This window comes from Eumetopias jubatus, unplaced genomic scaffold, assembly GCF_037043125.1.
Source record: "Eumetopias jubatus isolate StellerSeaLion01/CBP00866 unplaced genomic scaffold, mEumJub1_p1.0 scaffold_8, whole genome shotgun sequence".
NCBI classification, from domain to species: Eukaryota; Metazoa; Chordata; class Mammalia; order Carnivora; family Otariidae; genus Eumetopias; species Eumetopias jubatus.
The window spans coordinates 439,942-450,445 of NW_028274814.1; positions in this window are offsets into that span (position 1 = coordinate 439,942).

The following is a 10,504-nucleotide window of genomic DNA, read 5'->3' on the forward strand; positions in this document are numbered from 1 at the left end:
TCTTCAGAGAAATGTCTGTTCATGCCCTCTGCCCATTTTTTAATTGGATTATTTGTTTTTTGGATGTTGAGTTTTGTAAGTTCTTTACATATTTTGGATACTAACCCTTTATGGGATATGTCATTTGCAAATATCTTCTCCCATTCAGTGGATTGCATTTTAGTTTTGTTGATTGTTTCCTTCACTGTGCAGAAGCTTTTTATTTTGATGAAGTCCCAATAGTTTATTTTTGCTTTTGTTTTCCTTGCCTCAGGAGACATGTCTAAGAAAAGTTGCCATGGCTACCGTCAAAGAAGTTACTGCCTGTGTTCTCTTCTAGGATTTTTATGGTTTCAGGCCTCACATTTAGGTCTTTAATTCATTTTGACTTTATTTTTGTGGATGATCTAAGAAAGTGGTCCAGCTTCCTTCTTTTGAATGTTGCTGTCCAGTTTTCCCAACACGATTTGTTGAAGAGACTGTACTTTTCCCATTGGATATTCTTGCCTCCTTTGTTGAAGATCAATTAACCATACAGTTGTGAATATATTTCTAAGTATTCTGTTCCATTGGTCTTATGTGTCTGTTTTGGTTACTACAACTTTGTAATATAACTTGAGTCTAGAGTTGTGATACCTCCAGATTTGCTTCTCTTTTTCAACATGACTTTGGCTACTTGAGGCCTTTTGTGGTTCCATACACATTTTAGTTTTGTTTGTTCTAGTTCTGTGAAAAATGCTTTTGGTATTTTGATACGGACTGTATTAAATATGTATGTTGTTTTGAGTTACTAGACATTATAACAGTATTTGTTTTTCTAATCTATGAGCATGGAATGTCTTTCCATTTATTTGCATCATCTCAAAACTTCTTTCATTGGTGTTTTATAGTTTTCAGAGTACAGGTCTTTCACTGCTTTGGTTAGGTTTATTCCTAGGTATCTTATTATTTTTGGTGCAATTTTAAATGGGATTGTTTTCTTAATTTTGCTTTCTGCTGCTTCATTATTAGTGCATAGAAATATAACAGATTTTTGTACATTGATTTTGTGTCCTGTGACTTAAATGAATTATTTTACCAGTTCTAGCAGTTTTTGGTGGAGTCTTTTGTGTTTTCTATATACAGTATCATGTCATCTGCAAATAGTGGAAATTTTATTTATTCCTTACCAATTTGGATGGCTTTTATTTCTTTTTATTGTCTGTTGTGGTTAGGACTTCCAGTATTATGTTGAATAAAAGAGTTGAAAGTGGCCATCCTTCTCTTGTTCCTGACTGTAGGGGAAAACCTTGCAAGTCCCCCCACCTTTTTAAAAAAGATTTTATTTATTTATTTGTCAGAGAGAGAAAGAGAGCACAGCAGGGAGAGCAGCAGGCAGAGGGAGAAGCAGGCTCCCCATTGAACAAGGAGTCCGATTTGGGACTTGATCCCAGGACCCTGGGATTATGACCTGGACCAAAGGCAGACTCAACCAACTGAGCCACCCAGGCATCCCAGTTTTCTCCTTTTAAGGATGATTGCAGTTGTGGGTTTTTCATGACCTTTATTATGTTCAGGTATGTTCCCTCTAAACCTACTTTGTTGAGCCTTTTTATCATGAATGGATGTTCTTTGCCAAATGCTTTTTCTGCATCTATTGAAATGATCATATGATACCTATCATTTATTTTATTGATGTGATGTATCACATTGATGACTTACAATATTGAACCACACTTGCAAGCAAAATAAAAATCCCAGTTGATCATGGTGAATGATTTCTTTAATATATTGTTGGATTCAGTTAGCTAGTACTTTGTTGAGGCTTTCTGTATCTATCTTGATCTCAGATATTGGCCTATAGTTCTCTTTTTTAGTGATGTCTTTATATGGTTTTGGTATCAAGGTGATACTGACCTCATAGAATCAATTGGGAAGTTTTCCTTCTATTTCTGTTTTTTGGAAGAATAATAGGTATTAACTCCTCCTTAAATGTTTGGTAGAATTCACTTGTGAAGCCATTTGGCTGTTTCTTTATTGTTGGGAATTTATTTGATTATAGGTTCAATTTCTTTGCTAGTTATCAGTCTGTTCAAATTTTTTATTTCTTTGTTTCAGTTTCAGTAGTTTATATGTTCTAGGAATTTATCCATTTTCTTCTAGGCTGTCCAGTTTGTTGGCATATAGTTTTTCATAATATTCTGTTATGATTGTTTGTATTTCTGTGGTGTTGGTTATTTCTCTTCTCTTGTTTGTGATTTTTATTTATTTGAGTCATTTTTCTTTTATTCTTCATAAGTATAGCTAGAGGTTTATCAATTTTATTCATTTTTCAAAGAACAAGTTACTGGTTTCATTGATCTGTTCTATTGTTTTCTTTTGTTTTTTTGTTTATCTGCTTGGTTTTTTTGTTTGTTTTTGTTTTTGTTCTTTTTTTGTTTGTTTTTAGTTTCTATATAATTTGTCTGCTCTACTCTTAATTATTCCCTTACTTCTACTGGTTTTAGGTTTTGTTTGTTGTTCTTTTTTCTAGCTCCTGTAGGTGTAAGTTTACTTTTTTGTTTGTTTGTTTTTTGTTTTGTTTTGTTTAATTTTTCCTGTTTCTTGAGTTAGGCCTGTATTGCTAAAAAGTTCCTTCTTAGAAGTGCTTTTGCTGCATCCCAAAGGTTTTGGACCACTATGTTTTCATTTTCATTTGTTTCCATGTAGTTTTTTATTTCTTCTTTTATTTCCCGGTCGACCCATTCATTGTTCAGAAGCATGTTATTTAACTTCCATGTATTTGTGTTTTTTCCAGATTTCTTTTTTGGGGTTGACTTCTAGTTTCATAGTATTGTGGTCAGAAAAGATACTTGGTATGAGTTGGATCTTCTTGAGTCTGTTGAGGATGTTTTGTAGGCTATTATCTGATCTATTCTGGGGAATGTTGCATATGCACCTGAAAATAATATGTATTCTCCTGTTTTAGGTTGTAGTGTTCTGAATATATCTGTTAAATCTTATTTGTTCCAGTGTGTCATTCAAAGCCATTGTTTCCTTCTTGATTTTCTGTTTCAAGGATCTGTCCATCAATGTACGTGGGGTATTAAAGTCCCCTACTATTATTGTATTATTATTGATTAGTTCCTTTATGTTTGTTGTTAACTTTTAACTGTTTTATGTATTTGGGTTCTCCTATGTTGGATGTATAAATATTTACAATTTTTAAATCTTCTTGTTGGCTGTCCCCTTTATTATTATATAGTGTCCTTCTTTGTCTCATGTTACATCTTTGTTTTAAAGTCTATTTTGTGCAATGTAAGTATTGCTATTCTGACTTTCTCTTGACATCTATTTGTATAATAGATGTTTCTCCATCCTCTCATTTTCACTTTTCAGGTGTCTTTAGGTCTAATGTAAGTCTTTTGCAGGCAGCATAAAAAAAATTTTTTTAATCTATTCTGTCACCCAATCATTTGATTGGAACATTTAGTCCATTCTTATTCAAAATAATTATTGATAAGTGCATGTTTATTGTCATTTTATTATTTGTTTTGTGGTTGTCTCTGAAGATTTTCTCTGATCCTTTCTTGTCTTTCTCTCTTTCATGGTTTGCTGAGTTTCTTTAGTCATATATTTGTATTTCTTTCTCTTTATTCTTTGCATATTTATTAGTGATTTTTGATATATGGTTACCATTATGTTTATATATAACCATTTCTGCATATAGCGGTCTATCTTAAGTTGATGGTCATTTATGTTTGAACCCATTCTTTTCTCCTTGCCTCCCCATGTTTTAGGGATATGTTGTCATATTTTACACCCTTTTATTTTGTGAGTTCGTTGACCGATTTTTACAGAAATATTCATTTTTACTGTTTTTGTGTTTCCTACTTTTATATTTTCATTTTTGGTCTTTCTTTTCCAATCAAAGTGTTCCCTTCAATATTTCTTGCAGGGCTGGTTTAGTGAACTCCTTTAATATTTGTTTGTCTGTGAAACTCTTTATCTCTCTTATTTTGAATGATAGCCCTGCTGGATGGAGTATTCTTGGCTCCAGATTTTTCCATTTCAGAACTTTGAATATCATGTCACTCTTTTCTGACTTGGAAAATTTCTGCTGAAAAATCCCCTGTTAGACTTATGGAGTTTCCCTTGTAAATTGCTGTCTACTTTTGTCTTTCTGCTTTATTATTTTTTCTTTATCACTATATTTTGCCAATTAAATTATAATACATCTTGGTGTGGATCTGCTTTTGTTGATTTTGATGTGGGTTCTCTGTGTCTCCTGGATCTGGATGTCTGTTTCCTTCCCCAGATTAGGGAATTTTCAGGTGTTATTTCTTCAAATAAATTTTCTGCCCCCTTTTCTCTTTTATTCTTCTGGAATGGCTATAATATGAATGTTATTATGTTTGATGCAGTCACTGAGTTCCCTAATTCTATTCTCATTTTGTATAATCCTTTTTTTCTCTTTTATTCAACCTAATTACTTTCCATTACTTCATCATTTAGGTCATTAATTCATTCCTCTACTTCTTCCAGCCTGCTGTTCATTTCATCAATCATGTTTCTCATTTCTTTAATGGGCCTTTTATCTCTGCTATGTTATTCCTTATCTCTATGTTAAGGGTCTCAGTCATGTGTTCCACTCTTTTCTCAAGTCCAGTGAATATCCTTATGATCATTACTTTGAATTCTCTATCTGATATGTTACTTATATCTGTTTCATATAAATCTGTGGCCATGGCCTTGTCCTGTTCCTTCATTTAGGGTAGATTTACTTGTCTTTTAATTTTGTCTTAGTCTCTATGCCTGTTTCTTTGTGTTGGGAAAGTCAGCTAAGTGTTCTATTCTTTTTTTTAAAAGATTTTATTTATTTATTTATTTGACAGAGAGAGACACAGCGAGAGAGGGAACACAAGCAGGGGGAGTGGGAGAGGGAGAAGCAAGCTTCCCACTGAACAGGGAGCCCGATGCGGGGCTCGATCCCAGGACGCTGGGATCATGACCTGAGCTGAAGGCAGACGCTTAACGACTGAGCCACCCAGGCGCCCCTAAGTGTTCTATTCTTGAGGGTAATGACCTTATGAAGAAGAAGGCCTGTAGTTCCCTGCCATGTAGTGTCCCCTGTTCCCCAGGGCCTGGTATTTCTGGGAGTGTCTCCAAGGTGTACCGTGTGTGTTCTATTCTTTTGTCTTGGTTGCTTTAGCCTTCAAACCAGCCATCTGCAAAGGCTGTCTTTGCCTGTTGTCGGCAATGTTTGGTTGCTGGCCCGAATGTGGCATGTTTTAATTGGGTGTGCTCTGGTCTGTTTGTGAAATGAGGTCTGTTGCCATCACCACCTAAACTGAAGCTCCACAAAATTCCTGAGTCAAGAGATGTGGTGTGACCATTAGTTTAGACTGGTCTTCAAGCAAAGGGAGATTACTTCCCTGGGACTGAGGAAGGCTGACTGGGAGAGGCAGTTCCACTGAAGTGTGGGGGTATGGGACTTGGTGTAAACAAGTTATGTAGCAAGTGTGGGCACTGCACTGGTTCCTGCAGGTAGCCCTGTGCTTATGCTGAGGAACAAAGGAGTGAATTTGCCCTAGTCACTTCCTTTATTTCTGGAAGTGTCTCTCTGTGAATGCTGTCTCTGTGAGATGTGCTCCAAATGAGCAAGTAACCTCTCTACTCTGTGCCCCAGATGCTCTTCAGATTGCTGTTTCCACACTGTATGTTCATGGTTTGTTTGCCTGCCTTCTTTCCAATAGAAACCCCATTGCCTCTGGGGTCCCCTGAGCCAAGCACAATGACCTTTAAAATTCCAGTCTTTAAACAACACTAGTTCTAAAAAATCATGAAATTTGGCTCCTTTCACTTTCCAAGCCAACTGCTGTGGGTATTCATTTTCCCCGTGAGCTCCCCTATGTGCTAATCTTTTTCTTGCACTTCTCTGTGACATAGGCTCCCTCCCCATTGCAGTGACCATTACCTGTTTCTCTCTTAAACTGTGTCACTGCACTTCCTACCTCCTTCAGTGTGGCCTTTTCTCTACCTTTAGTTGTGAAGTGTTTTTTTGCCATTCTTCAGGTCAATTTCTAGGTTATTTAAGATGATTTTATATTTATCTAGTTGTATTCGTGAGATGAGGTGAGCTGAGGGTCCTCCTACTCCACCACCATCTTCCAACCAAAAAGATATCAGTATTCACATTAGAAGTTTCTTGGAAATATAATCCAACTGTCAGTTTTTATTCCCCATTTTAGTCAGTGTTCTCCAGAGAATCAGAACCAATAGGAGATATCTATATATTTACATATATACACATAAATATACATATATATGAGATATATGATATATCATAACATATATAAAGGAGAGAGAGTTATGAAAAATTGGCTTTCATGATTATGGAGGCTGAGAAATATCACAATCTACCACCTGCAAGCTGGAGACTCAATAGTATAACAGTACAAATTCAAAGACCTAAGAATCAGAGGATACAATGGTAGAATTCCCAACATAAGGGCAGGAGAAACTGGGATAAGGTGTCTCAACTTAAGCAGTGAGCCAGGAAAAAACAGGGTGCAAATTTTTCCTTTCTCTGCCTTTTGTTCTCTTCAACCCTCAACAAATTAAGTGATGCTCATTTACATTGGTGAAGGAAATTTACTTTGAGTCCACTGATTTAAATACTAACCTTGCCTAAAATACCCTCAAGAAATAGACTGGAAATAGTGTTTAATATAGGTACCCTGTGGCCAGTCAAGTTGACAAAATCAACCATTACAAGTCCACCCCTTGTCAATTTGGAACCTATACATATCTCTTTCAACCACATTTAACCTCCAAATAAAGACAGTGGCAAGGTCATAATTCTGCCTAACATGATAAACTATCTTTCTAAAAACCAAAACCGCACTAATCCCTTCCCCAGAAGAGAAGGCAAAATCCTCAAGTGATGTTTACTCTCCTCCTTGATATCCTATAACTTAAATACTATAATGTAAAATTAATAATACGTAATTTTTCTTTTGAGTAGTCCAATTTCCCCTTGGTAGTCAAGATCAATTGTCCTCGCCAGCACAGTAACTCACTTTTTTGCCTGTTGATTCAGAAGAAAGAGGCAACCAAAATGGCTGAGTTGGAGTCTTAACTTTTAGTTCAATGGAATCATTGTTGTGGCTCTGGTGGAAGCATTCCTCCCTCTGGAACTAAGACCTCTAGGCCAACAGAGTATAAAGTCATAGGAAAAGGAAGTAAAATTTTACAAGTGGGTTACTAGGGGTAATAGTAAGTGGTTCACTCCCATCTTCACTCCTAGATTCCTGGACCCATGAATCCTGGCTATTGGAAAAACAACACCATATATTGGATGCTTATTTAGAATACATATAACCTTTTGAAGAAACTTGCCCCAGCCCTAAAAGATATTGGCCTTTTTTGGTCCAAACAACCAAACAAACTGTCAAAGCCCTTTCTAACTTCCCAAGCTGCAACATTAAATTAAAATTAAATTAAATTAAATTAAATTAAATTAAATTAAATTAAATAATTAAATAATATTAAAGCAGAATTTCTGCTTAGGGAGCCCATGTTAACAAACTCAGCCAGATCCAACTTTGTTTCTTCTACTATAATCCCACACCCTTAGTATCTATTCCCAAACATGTTCTTGGATTTCTGTCTGTATAAATTAGAATACTCAAATAGTTCTTCTGGAGCATAATGCAACTCCTTATGGATCACACAGTGTACCTCACATGAGGGCCTCCTAGGACTTAAGTCTAGTTGTAGGTATAAATGCAAAGAGGGGTGAGAAAGGTAGATCCTGAGGAAAATCATCATTGTCTTGAATAACAACTACCTCAGGGAAAGCCATTACATTTTTCTCAGGCAATTCAGGGTTTAGTCCTCTCAGACTTAGGTGGGAAATTCTACACCTCTGAGTGGAGAGGTTGACAACAGTGAGGGTGGGATGCTGTTGCTACTGGAGGTGGGGAGGTTATTTCTGCTGGGGGTGAGGAAACCTCTTCCACTGGGAAATAAGGCACTTGAGTTGGGAATTGAAATCCCTGAGTTTATCTTTTTCTTTCACCACTTTGTCTAGCAACATTAGAAGGAAATGACCAACATCATTATATTCATTAGTTTTACAAAAATGTGAAAAAGTATCATGTACAGAGTCATCTAGCTTCTTGCTTTTTATAAATGTTTAGGATTGTCCAATGCAGGAATTTTACATATCTTTATAAACAGTTCATGCCATGAACTATCAATGCTCCTTCAACTAATGGAAATAGTGTCATTAGCATCTTAATCTAGCCAGATTAGAGAGTCAATTCTAGCAACACCAGAGCTAATTCAGAAAAACTCATCCTTAAAATTCTGTTCCTCTCGAACCACTGTCAGTAACAAAATCTGTTTTAGTTGGGGTTCTTTAGAAAAATAGAACCAATGGAATATATATATAGATATATAGAAATATATATTTATTATGAGAAACTGTCTCACAATTATGAAGGCCGAGAAGTCTATGATCTGTCCTTTGCAAACTGGAGACACAGGAGAGCCAGTGGTGTAAACTCAGTCTGAGCTCCAAAGCCTAAGAACCAGGGGATAAAGTAGTGTAAATCACAGTCTGAGGGCCAGAGAAGGTGAAATGAGATGGCCAGGCTCAAGTAATGAGGAAGAACATGGGAGAGGGGGAAATTTTTCCCTTCTTTGCCTTTTGTTCCATTCAGCCCTCATCTACTGACCCTGGGGAGAGAAATCTACTTTACTGAGTCCACCGATTCAAATGTCATTTTGAAAACACCTTTACAGGTACACCCAGAAATAGTGTTTAATTTGGGCACTTCATGGACAGTCAAGTCACCACACAGAATTAACCATCACATCTCCATCTGTGGAACCTAGCAAAATGCCTTGCTCTCAGAAAATGTGTACCTAACAACAAGCAGATTTTCAATTCCCTAAAGTTCAAAAAACCCCCATCAACTTGACAACAGTGCACTCTTTGTTTCTTATATTAATATTAAAAATCATCCTACTTTTATAATGGTGAATATCAGGTAAAAACATAATGAGCATAAAATGAAATTTCTATTCAAGTAGAAGTTTCTGTCAGGTCAGTGAATTTAGGGGTTACCAGGGTAACAGAAAGAAAAAGGGATAATGGTACAGAACAAGAGAAGGGGAAGCCTGGATCCATGCCACACAAATAAGGCTCCTCATTTTGAGATCATCCATGAATGCTGTCTTCAGAGGAGAGATAAATATATAGCCTGAAACTGAAATATTTTGTAATGTGGCTGAAAGGTAAAGGGGTTGAAAGAATGAGAAAACAGGGGAATGGATGAAGTTAGCCAGTAAATCCACAAATGGCACGAATGCAGTAGAATGCATCTATTCCTTCTTTAAGAAATGGTAAAGGTCCTCTCAGAAATACATTTATTGGGGGGGGTGGGGTCAAGATGACAGAATAGTAGGGGAACCTGAGCTTTCCTCATGCTTTGAACACAGCTAGATCAACATCCAACCATTTTGAACAACTAGGAATATGATCTGAGGATTAAGAAAACAATCTGCACAGTTGGAGGGAGAGAATTTGGCAGATGAGAGGTTCAGAGCTGTGAATTGGGGGAGAGGAAAGCTGCACAGCAGCATAGGAGCAGGCACCCTTTTCACGGAGCAAAGACAGGGAGAGGAGAAAGTGGGAGAGAGTGCAGTGGGTAGGGATCACACAATAAGCCCCGGTGAGGAAATACCCTGGGTCGCACAGGGAGATTGCTCCCCTTCCCAGAGTACATTTGGAAGTGTGTATTTTGCCTCTCCAAAGACAAAAGGCCAGCCAGGAGCCATTGACACTCAACAGCAGGGTCAGAGGTGTGCACAGAGGGCAGAAAATCTCTTAACAACTTTTTGCTTTGAGTCACAATAGGCTTAAACCTCTGTGTGTGTGCAGGGTGGCTGTTTTTCTGTGGCAGAACTGAACAGAGAACAGAGACACGTGCAGACTGCAGATAACCTGGCCACCACTTTTTGCTATCTGCCACAATAGATTCAGGCCTCTGTACAACTGCTTTTCTCAGACAGAATAGAGTAAGTGATGAAGTTGTGCTCAGATGGCCAAAAACCTGGTTCCAGCTTTTTGCTGAGCATTACAATAAACTCTAGCCTCTTCATGAGCACTGTGCAACTGCTTTAGGGGACAGGACAGTGCTAGGCATCCCCCAAGCCTCTCCTCCGGGGGAGGGGAGTGGGCCTGCACATTGCTAAGCCCTTTAAAACTTGGAGTTTTAAATCCCAACCACCAGCCAGAGATAAAATACAAATCTGTGGCTCTGGGGACACCAATGGCCTGGGAACAGACAGGTTAAGGGCAGGGAACTGAGGAAAGCCTGGGATAAGGGAAATCATTTGGTTTTCTGAGAGGGCCTCCTGAACAATGGTGGCCAGACGTTCCCTTCTCCTGGGACAAGAGAGTGAAGTGATGCCATATTCTTCCTCCTCCACCACCGCTCCCTCTCCCTACCCCCCAGCACAGTCAGAAGTCAGAGAGAAACACAGCACCACCAGT